Here is a 22,228-nt window from a genome sequence, read left to right as displayed (position 1 = left end):
TTGCCAAAAGGCACCTGAAGGACTCTCAGACCATGAGAAACAAAATTCTCTGGTCTGATGAGACAAAGATTAAACTTTTGGTGTGACGCCAGGCGTCATGTTTGGGGGAAAACAAGGCACTGCTTATCACAAGGCTAATACCATCCCTACAGTCAAGCATGGTGGTGGCTGCATTATGCTATGGGGATGTTTTTTTAGCAGCTGGAACTGGCATACTAGTCAGGATCAGGGCTCAGGGCTGTGTGCTGAGCCCCGTCCTGTTTACACTGCTCACATATGACTGCTCACTTCTCCATCCAGGCTGTCATATTGTGAAGTTTGCGGACGACACAGCAGTGGTTGGATGCATCACGAACAGAGATGAGTCCAGCTACAGGCAGGAGGCGGAACACCTGGAGGATTGGTGCAGAAAAAACAACCTCTGCATCAATGTAAAGAAGATGAAGGAGATTATTGTGGACTTCAGAAGGGGCCAGCATGCCCAACTCCCCCTGCACATTGGAGGATCTGCGGTGGAAGTTGTCGACAGTTACAGGTACTTGGGTGTGCATATCAGAAAGGCACATCAGCGGCTCTACTTCCTCAGGAGGCTGAGACGAGCTGGACTCGGGAGCGTAGTCCTCACCTCCTTCTATAGATGTGTGGTGGAGAGCGTTGTGTGCTCCAGCATCAATGTGTGGCATGGAAGCTGCTCTGCTGCAGACAGGAATGCTCTGCAGAGGGTGGTGAAGGCTGCACAGAGGATTGTTGGAGTTAGCCTCCCAGCACCACAGACATCTACACCTCCAGATGCAGGAAAAGGGCCACCTGCATCAGGAAGGAGCCCACCCACCCAGCACACGCACTTTTTGTCCCACTCCCCTCAGGCCGGAGGCTGCGGAGCATCAAGTGCAAAACAACCAGACTCAGAAACAGCTTCTTTCCGGAAGCTGTAAGTCACAATTTCGTTCCACTTCATGTACCACATGTGATGCGAACAAAATCTCCTTGAATCCTTGAATTAACTTAATACAATTTGAAATAAGGCTGTAACGTGACAAAATGTGGAAAAAGTGAAGCGCTGTGAATACTTTCTCGGATGCACTGTAAGTGCACACAGTATGTTGGAGTGCTTGGAGCTACAGAGTTGACTCTTGTGCTGTCGCGGTATTATGATGTCAGTATTGGCAGTTCTATAAAAATATGCTAAATATGTTGAGAATACCTATATCTACTAAATAAACTAAATTATTTAGGCCCACAATACCCCCCCCCCCCCCCAAAAAAAAAAAAAAAACTGTGGAGCTAATGAAACTATTGTTGTGTGAACAAAACTTGAAATAAACTTGAAATGTTACATATTTACAACTTAAACAGTTAAGCTGACCCAATGAATGTTTTTTTTTTCAGTGTACAGAAATTAATATTACAATAAATAAAATATCTATCCTGCTTGGCTTCTCCTGTCTAGTGCTGTGTACTGCTACCAAAGAGACTCTCCTCGCACTGCTCTTCAAACTAGAAAATATGGATTTGATCAAATGGTCCTTCAATGCTATTGACACCATCTTCTCGACAAGAAGCCTGGGTTCGGGGGAACCTGTTTGTCCTACAGAGTGCGTAGAAAATTGAGGACCATGAAGGACAATAGAGAATGTCTGCGCTAAACTTCAGTAGCCATTCTTCCAGAAGAACACTGCAACGCAATATCTCTCCCTGTTTTCTTAAGCTGCTGGATGTTGCTCTGACTGTTACTCAAGGTTGTCTCGTCAATCAGACGGTTGCCAGGCAGTGGAACTCAATGTAAAATGCAATTATATGTATATTAATGGTATTAATTAAAATTATAGTATATACTTGTATGTTTAAGGGGACATAAAATCAATGTAGGTAGCTGAAATAAAGAATGCACGATTAATTGGATTGTAAACTTGGTTGTGTGGATTTCTGAATTCAAACTTAATTTGACGAGTATAAAAATCTAAGGGATGAGGAGCAGGAGGGCAGGAAGCGCAGTCTGTGTGTGTGTGAGAGAGAGAGAGAGAGAGAGAGAGAGAGAGAGAGAGAGAGAGAAGGAGGCAAAGAGACAGAGGGATAGAGAGATCTTTGACCAGGTCGGAGCTGGAAGTCTGAATCTGAGTGTTACTGCTGGACACCATAAGAGCACGCTGTTCAATAATTCAGCCAGAAAACTAATCAGTGTGTTGGGCGGGGCAGATTACTGCGGAAGTCAAACTTAAAGCCTTAATTAACTTTATTTTTTTTATAATTTTATTTATATTTTTTCCCCGATTGGCAGGGCCAATTTTGCTCCCTCTGAGCACCGGCAGCTTGATGGCAAAGCTGTATGAGCGGGGATTCGAACCTGGTGCCTTGATTAACTTGCATTAAAAAAATAGTAACACATTACTGATTCCAAATTAATAGCGTGCATTAACGCTTTAACATTGACAGCCCTAAAATGAACATTTATAGAAAAATATGTAGTTAAATACTCTTCAGTTTATTGTGTTTTTACTTTTTTATTTCCTTATTTTGTATGCAGCTGCCTTATGTGAACTGCAGAAAAGTGATTTTACACTAAAATATAAAAAATACTCTAATATATAAAATGTTTAGTTTAGTAGTGTTTTCTGTTGACGTACAACAAACACTTCTCAGTTTATTAATCTAACCAAAAGTATTTTAGCAACTAATTTCAACACATTTTTAAGTTGGCAAGCCTAGCATACATTTTAAATGACTTCGACTAAATATATTAAATTGACAACTTAAAATATTAGATAATGATAAAAGATCTATGATAAATTCTATATTGAAGTGATTCAATCATTTAGATGTAGCTAACATTTAAGACTTGTTAGACCAACTTAATTTTGTAAGTGCAGAAAACAAATGAGCCATAAAGGTTTGCTAATTTAAAAAAGGCCTGGAAATTAGTTGCTTAATGATTTTAAGTTTATTATTATTTTTTTTTTTTACAGTGCATATTGTACCATACACAATAATAATCACCAACATTTTTGAATATCGTGAACAATATTATACCCTAAAATATCCTTATATTATATGTAATATAATTATTACATCAGGGTACTACATTTTTACTGTTTTTAGCAAAAGAAAAATTCACACTGTTCTCATTTCCCTTTATATATCTACTAGAGACTATATCTGTCCAGTATCATTTACTTTACTTTAATCCTGGATATATGGAGATATTCAGAGTGCATTATTAGAATCATGATATTCTGGATCATTAACTTCTGATACAAATCTGATCAAATTCTTGGTTTTTTATTATCTCAATTAAGGGTGTGCCATATCATATTGTATACAATATGACATTCATTTTGTTGCAGTAGTGTATTCTTGAATTAAGAAAAAAAATCAGTGAGTATCATTCTCATAAAAATCACTAGTACTTAATGAAGGTATGGGCAGCTGTGTTTACATACCAGAAAAAAATGCTAACATTAGCTACTTGGTTAAAAAAGGACTGGCAACTTTAACTGGGTATCTAATGTTAGCTAGTAGGTTTAAAACAAGCTGGTAACTTTAACTACCTGGATAACGTTAGCTACGTAGTTGAAAAAGCACTGGTAATATTAGCTAGTCAGCTATCGTTAGCTACTTAGTTTTTTTAAAAAGCACTGGTAATTTAGCTAGCTAACTAACATTATCTACCGGTTATAAAACGCTTGCAACTTTAGCTAACTAACAAACATTAGCTACTAAAATGCCGGTAACTTTACCTAGCTAGACATTAGCTATCTGGTAAAATAAAGCACTGATAACTTTAGCCTGTCAGCTAAGTAACTGTTTTTGAACAAAAATGAACCTTATTCTATTCTAGGATATTTTGGTAGCCTCACAAAACTGAAATCAGGTTCTTGTTTGAGTTGTTTGTAATGTCTGTATTAAAACTAGTTTTGCTGGGAAATACAGTTAAGCGTTTGTACTTTATGATAATATTCTGACTGAGAAAACAATTCTTAAAACATTATTTCAGCCACTGACAGCATGTTTTATACTAGCCTAACAAACACAATCAGTGGATTTAAGAAGCTTGACTGTAATATCTGTACTAATACTAGTGTTGCTGGGCATTTTTTTTTTTTTTTGGTGGGATAATCAGTTTTGTGCTTTATCAAAATATTCTGTCTATTCCCCAAGTATAAAAAAATGCTGCCAGAGAATTAAATAATGAATTTGTTTATTATGCTACTTTTATTAAACATTACCTAATATTGTTTGACATTTAAATATTTACCAACATATTTAAAATACAGATGACATTTGCAATAAGTGTACATCAATTAACAATATGTACTTTTTTATTTTCTTTTTACTGTAGTGGTTACTGCGGTTAACACTAAGCTGCAGCATAAAAATGCACTGCTGCTCAGATCCAGTACATATATGGCAACAACACATAAAACCGCCTACTGTATGGCTTTACACATGATTTTCTATAAAATATAAGATACAATTCTTAAAGTGTTATTTTTAATTGTCTCTGCATTACCAGTAGAATCTTGTACCACAAAAATACACATTAAAATACATGTACATGAGCACATTTCACAAACATAAAAATACAACAGAACATGATCAGAAATATATTAAAATATGAATGAAACACATACCTGGATGACAATATGTACTTTTCTTACTTCCTTTTTACTGGAGTGACTACTGCAGTTAACACCGAGCTGAATAAATAAATAAAAATGTATCATTAATACTTAATAATAATAATAATAATAATAATAATAATAATAATAATAATAATAATAATGATAATGATAATAATAATAATAATAATAATAATAATAATGATAATAATAATAGGATTATCTGATATTCTGCTTGTACAGCTACAGACAGTGGAGGGAAAACTGAGCCTCGTGTTAGTCTCACTTAACTTCTAACAGAGAAGAGAGAAATAAGCTCATAAACTCTTAACTATTACCTAAATCAGTGAATTCTCTACAAAAACACTTTTTAATCTGTCTTATACTCGAATTAATAGCAGTATTTTTAACTTAAAACATGTTTTAACCACTATTTATTCATAGAACACGGAGCTCAGCACCTACCCGCAGCACAGAAACACACAGACCGCTGCTGAGGTACGGTGGCTCAGAAAGACCAAACGTAGCGTAACTGCAGTTCACCACTAAACAGCAGGGGCCGCCAAAACTTTATTTAATAGCATTAAAGTGCCTCATTTTATAAAGTTCATCTAAAACAAAGGTATTTTATTACTCTGTTACACTTACAACAGTAATAAACGCTGTAAAATAGTTCAGTAATGCATCATTTAACTCTTAAAAGACAAGTTTAGGCATTATTAGCCATTAAAATAAATTAAACAAATGGCTCAGATCATCATTAATGAACAAGATCTACTGTATTTGAAACATTAGTAATTTAGTAATATGTAATAATGTCTAAAGTATGGTAATTAAATAATGTATTATTGGTATTGTGGACCATTTTTTAGAAATTCATTTATTCTGATGTATTTTCCTTTATAATACGGAATATTTTGGTGTTATTTTGGGTTAATGAAAGTGTGTAAAGTGTGTCCTGAATTTAAAATATATTAATATAGTTACAGCAGAACTGTATTACTGTGGTACACTTGATATTCCACACTAATGGTTTTAATTGGGATTTCTTAATAAAACTAAGCTTAATAAAACAGCGTGGATAAAGATACTGTAATTTTTCAAACTATGTTTATCATCACAGTAAAATTGTGAGTTTTCTGTTAAATCAGTAAGTTAATCAACATTACTTATAAAAACTCTAGTGGCAGAGTGAAATTCCACTTTACAGAGTCTTACCTGACCCATGCCTCACTACAATCATTTCCAAAACCAATTCTTTCTTTTTAAATGTAATATTTTATAGGCGGACTTTTATTTTGATGGGAAAGTCACAAGTCTTTCTGGCAGCTGTTCATGGAGTTGCTGCTGAACATTGCTGTGAAATAATCAACAGTTGCTAATATAAAAGTCCGCTTGTAAAATATTTTAAGAATTTGTTTCCAGAGGGATTATAGCAAGGAGATAAAAGAGGTGGTAAAACAGGTAAGAAGTGGAATTGCATAAGAATAAGTGGATTTCTAAAAATGTGTCCACAGTATCTAAAATAAAATATTAAATGACTTTAAACAAGACATTCACATATTACTAAATAACCAATGTTTAAAAATGTAGTAGATCCTGTTAGATAATTATGACCTGAACCATTAGTTTAAGGACTTTTAATGGTAAATAATGTATAACCTTTTTAACACTGTGTATGTAATAAATGCTAAAGAGCTTTCACTTAATTGATCAATAAAAACAGTTTGACTTCCCCAAAGAGAAGCACTTACTCCATGTATTAAATAATTAATGCATCACTTTGTGATGGTCACCATGAATATTCAAACAATTTTGTACTGACAAAATTTACCATGCAAGTTAACACTGTTCAAAAATTTACACCAGATTGATACAACCTTTTTAACACTGTTTATGTAATAAATGCTAAAGTTGTACCAGATGGACTTGGTCCTCACTGTTGATGGTAAACTTCAAGTGATGCCCCAACTTGTTTGCACTTACATTTCAATTTAGGTAAGATGGCTACAGTTAGAGTGACACTCAGAGATAGAAATGTGCACCAGTTTATCAGAAAAATGTATTTCGTTGTTAGAGTCACTTCAAACTACCCCAACAAATAGCACTTACTAATTACTATGGAAAGATCAGTGCTGTTGTTAGAGCACCGATTGTGACATTGATTCCAGTAGACACTTTTTTTTAAATCTAAATTTAATTAAAAATATTATGGTTACTTTGTATTTACATTTACTTTCTTGATGTCCTGCAGGTTCTTGAAAAGGAGATCGTACTGCAGCAGATCTTGTTTGTTGCTCACCTTGTCTAAAGTCTTACTATTTATGTATTCTGAAATCTTTCCATAAATTGAGGTCATTCACACCTACTCCCTGTAAAATCACTCTCTGACATCACAATGGACCATCCTGATTTCTGTAGAGAAGGGTACTTCACACTTGTAAACCATCAAAAGTGAGAACCAAGTCAACTTTAGCATGTATTACACAGTGTTAAAAAGTTTGTATCAATTTGGTGTAAGTTTTTCAACAGTGTTAACTTGCATGGTGAATTTTGTCAGTACAAAATTGTTTGAATATCTATGGTGACCATCACAAAGTGAAGCATTGATTATTTATTATAAGGAGTAAGTGCTTCTCTTTGGGGTAGTCAAATGGTACTATTGATCAATTAAGTAAAAGCTCACCTTATTCCGTTCATTTTCAGTAATCAAAGTTTATTATTCAAATTTAAATTAAATATGGACCTGAAGACCTGAATCCTGAAGATTTCTTAGTTCTAATAGATCTCTGTATTGAAGAAAGTGTTGAAAAGAAATGTCACAATTTCTACTTTAACAATAGTTCTGACCTTTGAGTAAAATTGGTAAGTGCTGTTTGTTGGGGTAGTTTTAATCCTCCTGTTACCTTCAAATTTACTAACACCTTTTATGTTTGGGGTCAATTTCACCCCAACAATGTCAAACTACAAAAATGATTATATATTAAGAACATTTTACCCAAGTTTATTACACATGCAATATTTGTTTGTTAACTACTTGAATAACCATTAAAAAAATAAATAAATAAATAACTGGAATGAAAAAGATTTAATGTTATCAAGAATAGTTAAAAGTATTATATTTGGGGCCAATTTGACCACAGGAAAAAACAAATGAGCAGAAATTCATGCTCAGTCACATGGGAGTCTGGATTGTAAAGAAGAAGATCCTACTTGTTCCATTCATCCCATATTGCTGAGTTTATTAAGATCTCATCAGTCCTGCCTTGTTTCTGTGCTATTGAAGCGTAGGACACGGAGGAGACATGGACTGTGTTTAGAGACATGCTGGATCTGTCTGCAGCCCAAACACCTGTTCTTTCTTCACCTTTTCACTTGTACTCTCCAAACTGAACAACACAATGTAGACTTACATGTGGGATTAAATCCAAGTCTTTCTAACTATCCCTCTATACACACACCTCCCTCTAAACGTATCATCTAAATAGTGCTGGACGATATGGCCAAAATTCATATCACGATATATTCCTTAATTTCGGTCGATACGATATAATTCCGATATCGATATAAATACTTAGAAGGCCTCAGAAAACTGCTAAGAATCCCTGCAATGGAAATACGTACCTACTAGGGGTGGGCGATATGGCCCTAAAATAATATCACAATATTTCATGGTATTATCGAGATAACGATACTCTTGGCGATATGACAAAAAAAAAAAACTTTTTTATTATTGTATACGATATGATATTGCACACCTTTAAGATATTTAAAAAAAACAATAATTTTAGCAGATTTATAACAGAAGTCAATAATTGAGAATTACATGATACTAATAATAATAATGCACTCCAAATATCTCCATATATCCAGTATTAAAGTAAAATAAATGACACTTTACAGATATAATCTGTCTCTAGTAGATATTTAATAGGAAATTAGAAATGTGTGAGTTTTTCTTTTGCTTAAAACAGCAAAAAAAAAATAGTACCCTGATGTGATAATTAGGGGTGAGTGATGTGGCACGATATTTCAGAGTATAATATCGTGATATATGATATGGCACACCCCTAGTACCTACTACTGTCTACTTAATTTAAGTCTTTGAAACCTCCTTTCACAAAAACATTATAATACTTAAGAAATAAACAATACTCAAGATAAATCAATGCTCAATTTTATTTGCATATAGCAAAATAAAAACATGACATCCCTGTCAAACATGAGCCAATATAACTATTACCAATAAAAAATAACTTAAAATTAGGATAGAAGCAGAGCTTCTTAGTCTTTTGTAAACAAATTTAACAGATCAAAACAAAAGTGTTCCAACTAGGATAAAGAACACAAGAAGCCTTTATACACATAAAAGCAACAAGATTTCCCCGTCAAATAAACAAACCTATAGGCTTTATCAACTATAAATAACTTAGTTACAATATAAGCTACAAAAGTGCTTCAGCCAAAATACAACTCTTTATGAACATAAAAGGAACATGATATCCCCGTCAAATAAACAAACCTAAAGGATTCATAAACTTTAAATAACTTAAATAAATTACAACATAAGCTATAAATGTGCTTCAGCCAGTATAAGGAAAATATTGTATGTAGTGGAACTGATTGAGGTGGTGGAACAGATTAGATGTTTTAACGTTACCGCTGCTGGTCTGCTCCACTCTCCGGCACAATTTGCAGCAAACTGAAGTTTAGCAGACCTTCGAGAGTCGAACCAAATCCTCACCCCTGAATTAGACCTCCCTCCTTCAATTAATCACTTGTGGAAGCGGCAGGGGCATTCATTTTGCATCAAAAATGTCCCGCGCTGGGAGCCAAGAGGACCCGCGGCAGACAAAGAGGACCCGCAACTGACCGCTGACCGAGCGGACCCGTGGGCGGACCGAGCGAACCAGAGGCGGACCGAGCGGACCCGTAGGCGGACCGAGCGGACCCGTAGGCGGACCGAGCGGACCAGAGGCTGACCGAGCGGACCCGTAGGCGGACCGAGCGGACCCGTGGGCGGACCCGAGGCTAGGCTAGGCTCGGTTCCGTTCCGTTCCACTCCAGCGCGGAACATTTCAGATGCAAACCGAGCCTACCTTAACCTTGGATCCGCTCGTGCCGACTCCGTTTGGCTCCAGCGCGAGGCATTTTAGATGCGTAGCGGACCCGAGCCTAGCCTAGCCTAGCCAAATCTAGCCTAGCCTAGCCTATCTGGCTACGTGCCTATGTGATTACGTCATCACGCACAGAGATAGTCCAGCTACGGAAGCTGATTGTGTTCAGCTGTGCGGCGAGCTGACGCCAGTAAAACGCATGTCCGTGACAGATTCTGTAAATAATACATATCGATATACCACAAAAATGATATCACCGTTATTGAAACATTTCTTATCGCGATAAATACCGATATCGAATTATTGTCCAGGCCTACATCTAAAGTAGTTTATCCTTTTAGACTGATTGTGGAGGATTCATTATAATCAGGATCCTCTCTAAAGTCCTCCTTTTTCTCAGACACATTCTTCTCTATGTCTCTGTCATGGTGAAAGAGATGTGAGAAATCCTCACTGAGAGAAAACCTTTTCTTAGACGTCATTTTCAGTAGAGAGAGAGCAGAAAGAGAGAGACAGAACACACAGAGAACTGGTTTAGAAGCTGCTGTGAAACCTTTTATATCTCTGCATAACCACTATGTTGTGTGAACTATTAATATGTTTGTAGGAACAATATATTCCTCCACAGAATGAGAAATATCAAGTTCTCATGAGAATTATGTTTTCCCCGCCCCCATCGCGTGAATTGTTAGTGGTTCTTGCACTAATACAGTTATAATTATGTTATTTTAGGAATCTGAAATGTTTTTGAAGATTATAAAATTGCATGTCATATTAACCTTTACATCATTCAACATATGTGTGTGTCAAATTCTGATATTTTTATGTTTTATAAAGCTAAAATAACCTGGGGTCAAATTGCAAGCAAGCAACACCGATGTATACAAAATGTGTACAAGACACAAGAAAAACATAGCATGAATTATATGGTTACCCAGTTTTCTCTATTAAGTGAGGAAAAGACACCAAATATGAGGTAAATAAAATGAGATTAACTACTTACATAAATGCTTTAACATTGAATGGGTCAAATTGACCCCAAACATAAAATGGTGTTAATCTGTTTGATAATCTGGCCCAAACAGTCTCAACATCAGTAAATTCTTCCTTTAATGTGTACAAAAAGTTCTGTCTAAAATGGCTAATATTTTGTAGTAGAATGAGAATTTTGTAGTAGAATAGTGAGTGCTGTTTGTTGGAGTTGTACAGGAGCAATCCGAGAATCTCTATAGAGGACAAAGCCCACTTCAGAATCTTCTCTGAATCTCAGTCACTTGACAGAGTCTGAAATGTATAAAACTATATACATTTTTATTCTAAAATGTATGAAACATTTAAAAATTATTGTTTTTAACAAAATAATAATTTAAGAAAGTTTGGTGCTTATAGAATAAAACTTTTACTCATTTCCTCAAAACCACATAATTGCAGAGATTATTAAAGCCTATGAACTTCAGTTTTAATCCTATTAAACATGTTCTGTGTGTAACTTCAGCATCAGTAGCAGTAATGCTAGTAAATCTACTGAATAAAAAACATTAGTTTTAGAAAATGGAAATATAGAGGTACGTTTTCTTTCCTATTTTAGTGAAATACTTTGTTCTACTTTGAAAAAAATAAAGGAAAACCCCAGAGAAGTAGTTATACAGTGTTTTAAATGAGAGTTTTAGCTGTTTAGCTCCATTCAGCTCCATGCATTGAGGACTCCCTCGCGGGCTCCCTCTAGCGGTGATGGGGTATAATGTGATGCAGCGGGGGAGGGGGCGGGGCTCTACATAGCCCGGATGAGACTGAGCTGGGGGGTCTGTAGCTGGAGCGCGGAGGAAGAGCAGAATCAGCTGAACTACAGAAGGTAAGGAGAAGTTTCTCTCTCTTGTTGGAGGTTGGTTGATGTGTTGTAACAGTAAAAAGGTCATTATTTTGCTGTGATTCTATTTTGAACTACAATTCCCTGCATCAACAAGAGAACTGCGTGTTTTTATTAATTATCCCTCCGCGCCCCCCGTAGCTCCAGAGGAGCTTGAATGCAGCGCTGGAGGTAAACAGAGCTGAGGAGCTCCGTGAAAAAGTGCTGTTTTAAGCAAAAATAAGTATTTTTGAGAAAAGTTACTGGGAAAATGAGCTCTTATATCAGTCCTAGTCACTCGTCTGTGCATTTTTAGCGGGTATTAAAGCATATTTTACCTAATAATTAATTATTTCTGCCCCGGTCGGGTTATCAGCTCTGAGGTACAGCCGTTTCAGCACCAAAACACTACATGTGACTGAGCCTGAAAATGTGTGTTCATGTGCTGTATTTACTTCTGTTTCATATTTTATAGATATATGTGCAGTTTCAGATGCTTAATAATCGTCTGGGATTATTTTTGTTGTGTATGTGCAGGTATGTTGTCGTTCTGTTTATTTATTTAATGTAAATGATCAGTTCTGGAGCACATATCTTCAGCTCTTACCACGTTTAACCACGAACGATCTAGAAAAAAGGGCTGAAGAGGGATGTTTATTAACAAGAGCAGTTTTGTTAACATACTCCTGTTAGTCAAAAGGTTTAGTTTATTTAACAAATTGTAAAGAATACAAGGCTTAGGTCATAGGGGAGGAAACAGTTAGGGATGAAAGATAAAATAATAAACAAAACAAAACTAATTTAAAGATTAAGAAAACAAACTTACCTAACAAAGAAAAAAAATGAAATACAAATATCTAACCTAACTCCCTAATTACATTAAATTAACAAACCAAATTGAAGTATTTAAACAGGTGAAAACTCTTTCAGTCTGGTGATGTTGAGCAGTGTAGTCTGCGTTATGCTGTCTGTACAACTACACGATTACAAGACATAACAGACTTAAGTCTAACTCCCTCCCACCTCTAAAGTAAAATCACAGACTTTTTACTCATAGGCTTTATACACACAGATGTTTTACTTACTGGCTTTTTAATTTGTTCTGAAGAGGGAGATTGTAACATGATCTCATTTGTGTGAGTGGGTCGAGAGGTCACGCTCTCTCTCTCTCTAAAGCAGTGTTTCTCAACCAGGGTGCCGCGGCACCCTGGTGTGCCGTCTGGCTTCATCGGGGGTGCCGTCAAAATATTGCGCCTCACGTGCATATTTCCTTTCCAGAGTCAGCGCGTGTCGGGGTGTGTCCCAATTCACAGGCAGCATACTCTGAAGGATGCGACCCGCAGAGATAGGCGGTGTATTACTGCGCAGCTGTGACGCAATCTGCCTTCGAATACAGCCTCCGAAGGATGCGGCCCCTAAATTGGGACACACTGTAAAGTTTTTCTCCACGCGATGCGCCTCGAGAGTAGTGTGAAGCACTTAAGCTAGCATGGAACGTTTTTTAAGACTGCAGATTCAGATAACTTCTTCATCCAGTGGTAGTTCAGCAGTGAGTGTAGCAGAGTATTTCACTCGTTTGAAAAGTCAGCAGGTTTCGCGCTAATTGTAAATAACCCCCCCCCCCCCCCCCTTCTCACCTGAAATAAATTATTCCGCCAGCAACACCCCTCGTTCTCGAGTACTGCGCCAATCCCCCCCCCCACCCCATTGTAAACTGGGGTGCCTTGACATTTTGCATACTTTTAAAGGGTGTCGTGATAGAAAAAAGGTTGAGAAACGCTGTTCTAAAGCATATAAGTTCCATACCGGGCTGACTGATTAAAATAATACATGCTCAGAAAAAAGAGAAACACAATATGTGAAATGTTGAAGTTATTATTCACTATACATATAGCTACATTTCCACGACAACTAATAAGAAGTGATAATATTTAAGGTGAAATGAAAATATTAATTCATAAGCTAAAGTGAGCTGACGGACAATGCCTAAAAACAAGATACATTTTGTTCAGATAGCTGGTTTACAGGCTTTAGTAACATTTAGTTAGAGATGATGAAATTGTGGGTAACGTTAGCTTCTGTAAAACTGCAGCAGGTCTTGGAGCTGCTGCTCTGAATCTGCTGGTGTAGAGCTTCTGCTGCTCTCTGGCTCTGCAGATGAAGTTGGGCTTCGACTCGATGCTGTGATACGCCACCGTGTCCGCTATATTGACTTAGTAAACAAATCAGTTAAGCCATTGATGTGGAGCTGCAGTTTTTCTGTGTAAAAAGCACAATTACATTTACATTTCTCACCAAATTTTCATTTGTGTTTTTTATATTTAAAGAATTTTGATCTACGTTTCCAAAAACAACCTCTTTAACTCAGGAGCTGTTAGCCTGAAGCTAATGTGGTAGAAAATAATAAACTGATATCAGGAGTTGTAAAAAAAAAAAAAAAATCAGGTTTGTGAATCATTGATTTGGACTACTGTCTTTGGTTAATGTGTGGAAACTTTTATAAATCGGTTTAAAGGAAAAAGCTTTTTACATGTCAAAAGGAGATCAATGTAGAACGAATCAAGCATTGGCAATGTGATTCGAACCAATGTGTGTCGTTTTATTCTCCAAGTTTTAGATTACAGGGTAACGTCACTCACTTAGAATGGAATAAAAGTATAGAAGCTTTTATGGTAATATGAAGATGTCCCAGTAGTTTTGTCTGTATAGTGTAACTGATTCAGGCAGTTCACTTCAGTTTTTTTTTTTATCTGCTTGTATTTTAATATTCAATGCCATTTTTGTTTGTGTTTTCCAGAAATGAAAATATTCTCCTGAAATTCATCATCAACAACCAGGATATTTAACTAAGAGCAGTGTTTAACTGCTGAAAGAGGTGAAGCAGAAGCCGTCCTGAAGAATCTCCAGAACAAATTGTTTGATAAATTTAACAGACAAATGATGCCAAGTCCCGCCATGGAGAAACATCAGCACTCTGCCAAGAGTTTTACTAAACATAGTGATCTCAAAATACACCAGCGCATTCACACAGGAGAGAAACCAAATCAATGCTCAGACTGTGGGAAAAGTTTTAATCAACAGAGTCATCTCAAAAAACACCAGCACATTCACACAGGAGAGAAACCGTATCACTGCTCAGACTGTGGGGGGAGTTTTAATCGACAGAGTCATCTCCAACAACACCAGCGCATTCACACAGGAGAGAAACCGTATCACTGCTCAGACTGTGGGAAGAGCTTTAATCAACAGAGTACTCTGAAAAACCATCAGCACATTCACACAGGAGAAAAAACGTATCACTGCTCAGACTGTGGAAAGAGTTTTAATCAACAGAGTGATCTCAAAAAACACCAGCGCATTCACACAGGAGAGAAACCGTATTACTGCTCAGACTGTGGGAAGAGTTTTATTCAACAGAGTCATCTCAAAAAACACCAGCGCATTCACACAGGAGAGAAACCGTATTACTGCTCAGACTGTGGGAAGAATTTTAATCAACTGAGTGATCTCAAAATACACCAGCGCATTCACACAGGAGAGAAACCGTATTACTGCTCAGACTGTGGGAATAGTTTTACTAAACTGAGTAATCTCAAAATACACCAGCACATTCACACAGGAGAGAGACCATATTACTGTTCAGACTGTGGTAAGAATTTTAATCAACAGAGTAATCTTAAAAGTCACCAGCGCATTCACACAGGAGAGAGACCATATTACTGCTCAGAGTGTGAGAAGTGTTTTATTTCACAGAGTAATCTCAAAAAACACCAACGAATTCACACAAGATAGAAACCGCATCACTGCTCAGACTGTGTGAAGGATTTTAAGCAAGAGTCATCTCGCACTGGGTGCATTTACATGCAGCCTAATAATCCGTTATCAATCGGATTACTGGCTCAATCAGAATAGAGCACGTCCATGTAAACACCTCAATGGAGTAGTCCGATTGAGGCCATTCCGAATTCAATTTCTGTCTGATTGAATGAGGTGGATAATCCGATACAAAGATGAACAACCACCTTGTAAACACCCAATTACATTCCCAATTTGAATGATTAAGTTTGCGCATGTGCCACAGCATTTTAGGGCCACTCTTAAAAATAAAAACAGTTTGCTTCGAGATTAAAGTTTGTATATTTGTATTATTTTAGATAAATTTAATTCTTACTGCTTAAGCTGTAGTTTAGGAGCAGAGCAGAGAACTTATAGGCTGTTACATAATACCCATCAGTTATCTTCATGTAAGATGCTGATTATTAATGCTGTTTCACTTACTGTATATAATACAGTGTCCAGATTTTCCCGTGGTAGCCTCCCAGAAGAGCTTGCGCTCCTGCGCAGGTGAGGTGAGCGAGATTAAAAACTGTCTTGTAGAGAAACAGGAGATGAGGAATATCTGAGAAGCAGCAGTAACTTTACCTGTGAGTAACTCATACATCAGAACAGCCCACTCTGCAGGATAAACTGATAAATCTGATAATTTCGGTGGTAATCATGACACCCCTATTAGATATCATATTTCGCTTGTTTTATCTCCAAAGTTACTAAGAATATCCAATTCATTTAGTTAATTGATTGTTTTATCCAGTACCAACTATTATCTTTGTATTGCTTCACCTCTATATTTACTCATGTGTGTGTTTCAATAAAAGGCTTTTATATTGCAAGACCTGCAATCTCAGCATGTTTTCTCACAATATGGTTGATAACCTTTCTGTGACCTGTAACCTATCCATCCTGAGACTGACTTATGTTATTATTTGGTAAATATTAACTGCCACCCAAAGGAGAAATCCGTTGTGAAATGGATGTTTTTTTAACAGCCCACCTCCATTCACCCCCAGGAGTTGTAGTTGCAAAACGAATTACGTGGAAATAATTCCAGATGTTGTTGAAAATATCTCTAATATTATTGCATTTTTTAGTGACATAATTTTGAAATCTGTCCCCCTAAATCCAATGTTTTTTTTTTTTTACATTACATTACATTTGGCAGACGCTTTTGTCCAAAGCGACTTACAATAGTCAAGTAAAATGTAAAAATAGTTAAAGGTAAGACATCTTTGGATAGGGATAAAGGAGGTCAAAGGGGAATAATGGGATAGAAGAGTGAAGGAGAGGAAGAAGGAAATGAGGTTAGAAGTAGTTAGTGTGTTAGAGGTGTTAAGAGAGTAAGTGCTCTTTGAAGATCTCTGTCTTCAGGAGTTTCTTAAAGATAGCGAGAGATTCTCCTGATCTGGTAGTGGAAGGTAGTTTGTTCCACCATTGGGGAACTCTGTAAGAGAACAGTCTGGATTGCTTTGTGTGAACGTTTGGCAAAGCGAGGCGACGTTCATTGGAGGAGCGCAGCGGCCGGGAGGTAGCGTAAGCCTTCAGGAGTGAGTGCAGGTAGGAAGGAGCTGTTCTGTCATCACCTTGTAGGCGATTGTAAGAGCTTTGAATTTGATGCGAGCATCAACTGGTAGCCAATGGAGCTCAATGAGCAGCGGGGGTGACATGAGCCCGTTTTGGCTGGTTGAAGACCAGACGTGCTGCTGCGTTCTGGATCATCTGGAGTGGTTTTACTACACAGGCCGGGAGGCCAGTTAGCAGGGCATTGCAGTAGTCGAGGCGTGAGATGACGACCGCTTGCACCAGGAGTTGGGTGGCCAGTTGCGTCAGGAACGGTCTAATTTTTCGGATGTTATAGAGCGCAAAGCGGCAAGACCGAGCAACCGAGGCCACATGGTGCGTGAAGGAGAGTTGGTCATCAACCATAACACCCAGGTTCCTAGCAACCTTTGTCGGTGAGAGAGAGAGAGAGAGTCGATACATATAGAGAAATTGTGTTGAAAAGATGGTTTTGCTGGTATAACCAGAAGTTCAGTCTTTGAGAGATTTAATTGAAGGTGATGCGCCCTCATCCATGCAGAGATTGAGTGATCTTCAGGTGGGAACGACAGGTATAGCTGGGTGTCATCAGCAAAGCAATGGTAGGAAAATCCGTGTGAGCGGATAACCCGACCAAGAGAGGTGGTGTATATGGAGAAGAGAAGGGGTCCCAGTACCGAACCTTGGGGAACCCCAGTGGATAGGGAGCAGGCTGAGGACAGCTGTCCTTGCCACGACACCTTGAACGAGCGCCCAGTGAGGTACGATCTGAACCATGACAGCACATTGTCTGCGATCCCCATGTTCGAGAGTATAGTTAGGAGGAAGTCATGGTTGACTGTGTCAAATGCGGCCGAGAGGTCCAGCAGAATGAGCACTGAGGACTGACCTGCAGCTCTGGCAGTTTTCAACGCTTCAGTCACAGACAACAGAGCCGTCTCGGTAGAGTGTCCTTTTTTGAACCCAGATTGGTTCTGGTCCAGAAGGTCATTCTGGGAAAGGAAGCCAGAGACCTGATTTAGAACTGCTCTCTCTAGTATTTTAGAGAGAAAGGGTAGCAGTGAGACCGGTCTGTAGTTGTCAACCTGGGCGGGGTTGAGAGAAGGCTTTTTAAGCAGTGGTGTCACATGTGCTTGTTTGAAAGCAGTCGGGAATACACCAGAAGTTAAGGAGGCATTAATCATGTGAGTGATAGCGGGAATGATTGCAGGTGCAATAGTTTGCAGTAGGTTTGAAGGAATCGGGTCGAGCGGACACGTAGTAGGACGGCTACGTGTTAGGAGAGCCAGTGTCTCGTTCTCAGTGAGAGGAGTGAACGAGGAGAGAGCAACGCCTTCGGTGGAGGAACACCGGGCAGTAGAGGATGTAGTAGGACTGCTACATTGCGCATCAGTAAACTGGTTGCTGATGGCCGCCACTTTGTCAGTAAAGAATGAGGCAAGTGTTTCAGCCGTAAGGCATGTAGCCGGAGGAGGAGGCGGAGGGTTGAGTAGTGATTTAAATGTAGTAAATAGTTTCCGGGAGTCTGTGAGAGAGCAGAATTTATTGTGATAAAATTCAGCTTTAGCAGTAGTGAGGTTGGCTGAAAAAGAAGCCAGGAGCAGTTGGTAATTTTTTAGGTCTGCTTGTTTTTGGTTTTTTTGCCATTTTCTTTCGGCAGCTCGGAGTTTGGAGCGTAGTTCCCTGAGCGTGTCATTTTTAAGCCATGGCTGCGGTTTGTTTGAGCTAATGGCTCGAGATGTAAGAGGACAGAGGTTGTCCAAGCAGGAGGTTAGTGTGGAGCAGAGAGTGTCAGTGGCATCATTTACATTGAGTGATGAAAATGAGCCTGGTGGAGGCATATTGTCAGTCACCAGCGAGGAGTACTGGTCTGCTGAGAGATCTCGAAGATTTCGGCGGAACGAGACCATAGTAGGAGTAGCTGTGGGTTTATTTGAAATATGAACATTGAGTTTCATAAAGTAGTGATCTGAGACGTGCAAAGGAGTGACAGTTAGAGAGTCGGTGTCACAGTTACGAGTGAAGATCAGGTCTAGATGTTTGCCAGCTTTATGTGTTGGAGGGCTGGGGACCTGCTCCAGTTCGAAAGACTGCATGAGGGATAGGAAGTCTGTGAAGCTGGTACTGTCATGGTGGATGTTCATATCGCCTAGAATGAGCATGGGACAATCTTGCTCAGGGATAGAAGACAGTAGCATGTCAAGTTCATGCGTGAACTCGCCCATTTGTCCAGGAGGACGGTAGATAACAATGATGGCAAGTTTTGCTGGAGTATTAACCAGTGTGGCATGATACTCAAATGTATTGAATGTGTTTGCCGGTAATAGTGGAGTATGTTTTAAGCCATTAGCGATTAATAGGCCCGTTCCACCTCCTCGTCCAGAGAGACGAGAAGTGTGGGAGAAGGAATAGTAGTTGGAAAGAGCCGCCGGAGTAGCAGTATTTTCAGGTTTGATCCAAGTTTCAGTCAGTGCCAGCAGTTGTAATGACTGATAATTCGCATAAGAGGCGATAAAATCTGCTTTGTTAACAGCCGACTGGCAGTTCCATAGCCCAACAGAGAAGGAGGTAGTAGTGGGCGTGGTTTGTTTTAGTGGGCGCAGGTTAGTATGATCCTGGCGCCTGTTTGTGTTTTTACGCCTTCTGTGCGTAACTGAGATGTGTTGGGAGCACATTTTAGGAGGCAGTAGGACGGGCTGCCTTGTCGGTGACCTTGCTCGGTGGACTCGCGCAGGTAGACTCGCAGGTCTTTACCCGCGTTGGTCTTCACACGAGAGGGTCTTCACACAACAGCTGACGCCTTCGGCTGGCGCCTCGGCGAGTGTGAGTGATGTAATAGGACTCTAGATTGCGCACAGCTGCGGGCGATATAGGAAATCAGCGCCACCAGACTGTCTTTTAATGCCATGAGTAACGCCCCTGAGGTCCGCAAACAGAGAGAGTGTGAAAGAGGGGGTTTGCCACGCCCCGCTCAAGTGAGAATCGCCCAACCTTGTCCGAAAAGCTCGCTGAAAAGCGCGTTTGCTGTTGCTGCTACAGCGTATCAGAAGTGAAAGTAAAGTAAAAAAGTAAAAGAGCAGTCTGGTGTAGCTTGAAGTTCCTACTAGCCCTGCTAGTGTGCCCTTGTCTTAATGTGTCTTTTTTTTTTTTTAATAAACTACCTGTGCATTTTTCATAGCACTCAGTGCCTCATTTAAAATTTTAGGGCTCTCAGAATTCTACTGATGAAGTGTGGCGCTACTCTGAGCTTGTTAAAGGTGTAAAAAAATGTCCATTTCTTTGCATGAGTAACGCTATGGTCCATATCGCTAGTATTGCAAAACTGCTGGTAGCATTGGATAAAAGCACTGTATTTGGGAATACTGGGGAAGAATTGAGGTGGGTTAATCAACTATTCATACTCGTCATGTTTCAATACAAGTCAGTTTCACAACAGATTTCTCCTTTACCTGAAGTATTCAAACCGTCTGACCTTCACAAGCCTGGTTTCCATCCAAACCTTTCGAAAAAAGAATGCGCAATTTCCAAATTTCGGCAGAAAAAAATGTGAATTAAGCCGTGTTTCCATTCACTACAGTTATGCGAACAAACTTTAGATAATGTGGGAGAGGACGCCAAACAAGCATGGAGAGATTTGATTCTGTTTTTGCTCTGTGCAGAATTATTTTCGTGTCCATTTGCCATCTCTACATGGTGATGGTGTTTGCTGTTCAAAGACGCAGGGCAGGACGAGCACTGGAAACGTTAGTAAGCGCGGAAATCTCGGCGCGACCACGGCGACAGCCACCGTAAACCTGGGAGCGCAAACGAAACAAACTGTTCTCGGAGAACATCGTTCAGAGCCATTTTTCTGATCAGCTTTGGATTCGGCATTTTAGAATGTCCAAAACAACGTTTGAAAAGCTGTGCGTCATGATTGGACCATATGTAGGGCCACGTATTTCCAGTCATCGCCCACCTGTGCCAACTGATAAGAGAATCGCCATCGCCATATACAAGCTGGCCACCTGTGCTGAGTACAGAGTAGTGGGTGAAACATTTGGTGTAAGCGTAATCAGAATCACATGACTTGAGGCCTGATACGTCATTTTTTATGCGAAAAACCCTTTTCCATCCAGTTTTTCCGAATTATGGCGATGCGATATTCTAAATTTTCCACCCCCTCCTAGCGTAAAAATCGTTTTGCGATATTTGGGGCTTTTTTCAAATTTTTGACTTTTTCCATCCAGCTTTTTTCATGCGCATTTTCAAAATGCGCAAAAACTTGGTGGATGGAAAACCCTCTACTGTCACCTAAGTTGTGGTGTAAGTGGGTCCTGTTAGTGGTAACACTATAAGCTATTATCATTAATGAATGAATTACAATTTCCTCGATAGATATAAGGTGATTTTAATTGTGTTAAATTGCACTATTAAAGTGTACATGAAACATGTCAGTTTGTACAAGTTGTTATGATGAATAAATAGTTCTTTGAGGAAAGTTGTGGCCACTGAGGGGCATAGGTTAGAATGCACACGAAGATGTTCCGGGGGGCTTATTGGAGATTTATTGTAAATAATAAATCACTAGAAGTACAATACTTGTGTTAATTATGTGTGTGTGTGTGTGTGTGTGTGTGGTTTTCTGAAAGAAAAGGAAACAAATAACAAAGGAGAAATTACTCCATAATACAATAATAAAGAAATTAGCATCAGTATATCCTGTAGCTTACAAACAAATATGAAATAGCTTGACCTAAGCTAAATACCAAATTCTACATTTACTAGTTAAGAATAAGTCAGAAATGCCACTGTTTCCCATCATAGCTTACTAAATAAAGATAACAAATAACCATTTTACACAAACATCATAAGCATGAATATGCACAATATTAAGACATCAAATAAACATTAAGCACTGTAACCTCGCGGGTAACTCGCGGTAGAAAATTACCTCCGTGATTTAAATGAAGCAAGGTTTAATCATAAATCCTGCCTATAATACACCAGACAGCATAAAAACACATAATAAGGAAGTGTACTCACGTTTCTGGACGCACACAAGACACAAGATAAGTAATAAACTTCTAACAAATAATGTGTACAAAGCAGTGAAAGATGGCGACCTCTCCCCAAAACTCTCTAGAACAGTGGTTCCCAACCTATGGGTCGCCACCCAACCTATGGGTCGCCACCCAACCTATGGGTCGCCAAAGATCCACGATGGGTCGCAAAGCCCTCTTATGTTGGGTCACCAAAGCTTACAATGGTAAAAATATGGGTCCCTGAAGAAAAAG

General features: G+C 38.7%; 6 protein-coding genes across 18 annotated transcripts in view; 2 read left to right on the top strand and 4 right to left on the bottom strand.

Moving 5' to 3' along the window:
- LOC125801516 (uncharacterized) overlaps window positions 1-17,876 on the bottom strand; it is a 302,660-nt gene extending 284,784 nt beyond the window's left edge. Inside the window, exon 1 of the mRNA XM_049478320.1 lies at window positions 17,582-17,876. The gene's annotated coding sequence lies outside the window, so the exon portion shown is untranslated. The remainder of the gene's footprint in view (window positions 1-17,581) is intronic.
- LOC125801338 (zinc finger protein 239-like) overlaps window positions 1-22,228 on the bottom strand; it is a 241,569-nt gene that overhangs the window by 8,775 nt on the left and 210,566 nt on the right. The window lies entirely within an intron of this gene.
- The window catches only part of LOC125801230 (zinc finger protein 239-like), a 270,259-nt gene that overhangs the window by 81,591 nt on the left and 166,440 nt on the right, over window positions 1-22,228 (top strand). Inside the window, exon 1 of one of the 4 annotated variants that reach the window (XM_049477621.1) lies at window positions 11,549-11,585. The exons of the other annotated variants lie outside the window; for them this stretch is intronic. The gene's annotated coding sequence lies outside the window, so the exon portion shown is untranslated. Of the gene's footprint in view, window positions 1-11,548; window positions 11,586-22,228 lie in introns of those variants that run through there. 4 annotated transcript variants of the gene reach the window in all.
- LOC111188839 (NLR family CARD domain-containing protein 3-like) overlaps window positions 1-22,228 on the top strand; it is a 453,074-nt gene that overhangs the window by 299,559 nt on the left and 131,287 nt on the right. The gene's annotated exons all lie outside the window — the stretch shown is intronic.
- LOC125801495 (zinc finger protein 239-like) overlaps window positions 1-22,228 on the bottom strand; it is a 111,801-nt gene that overhangs the window by 2,478 nt on the left and 87,095 nt on the right. For 2 of the 3 annotated variants that reach the window (XM_049478278.1, XM_049478280.1), the window contains exons 1-2: window positions 5,082-5,164; window positions 4,629-4,694 (exon numbers count right to left, since the gene is read on the bottom strand). The gene's annotated coding sequence lies outside the window, so the exon portion shown is untranslated. Of the gene's footprint in view, window positions 1-4,628; window positions 4,695-5,081; window positions 5,165-22,228 lie in introns of those variants that run through there. The other variant, XM_049478279.1, reaches the window with a different exon arrangement.
- Window positions 1-22,228, bottom strand: part of LOC125801497 (zinc finger protein 3-like) — a 221,212-nt gene that overhangs the window by 130,271 nt on the left and 68,713 nt on the right. The window lies entirely within an intron of this gene.

The sequence above is a fragment of the Astyanax mexicanus genome, chromosome 4 (assembly GCF_023375975.1).
Source record: "Astyanax mexicanus isolate ESR-SI-001 chromosome 4, AstMex3_surface, whole genome shotgun sequence".
Classification (NCBI taxonomy): Eukaryota; Metazoa; Chordata; class Actinopteri; order Characiformes; family Acestrorhamphidae; genus Astyanax; species Astyanax mexicanus.
Note: the sequence above shows the minus strand (reverse complement) of the source record. Positions and strands in the feature narration are given on the sequence as shown.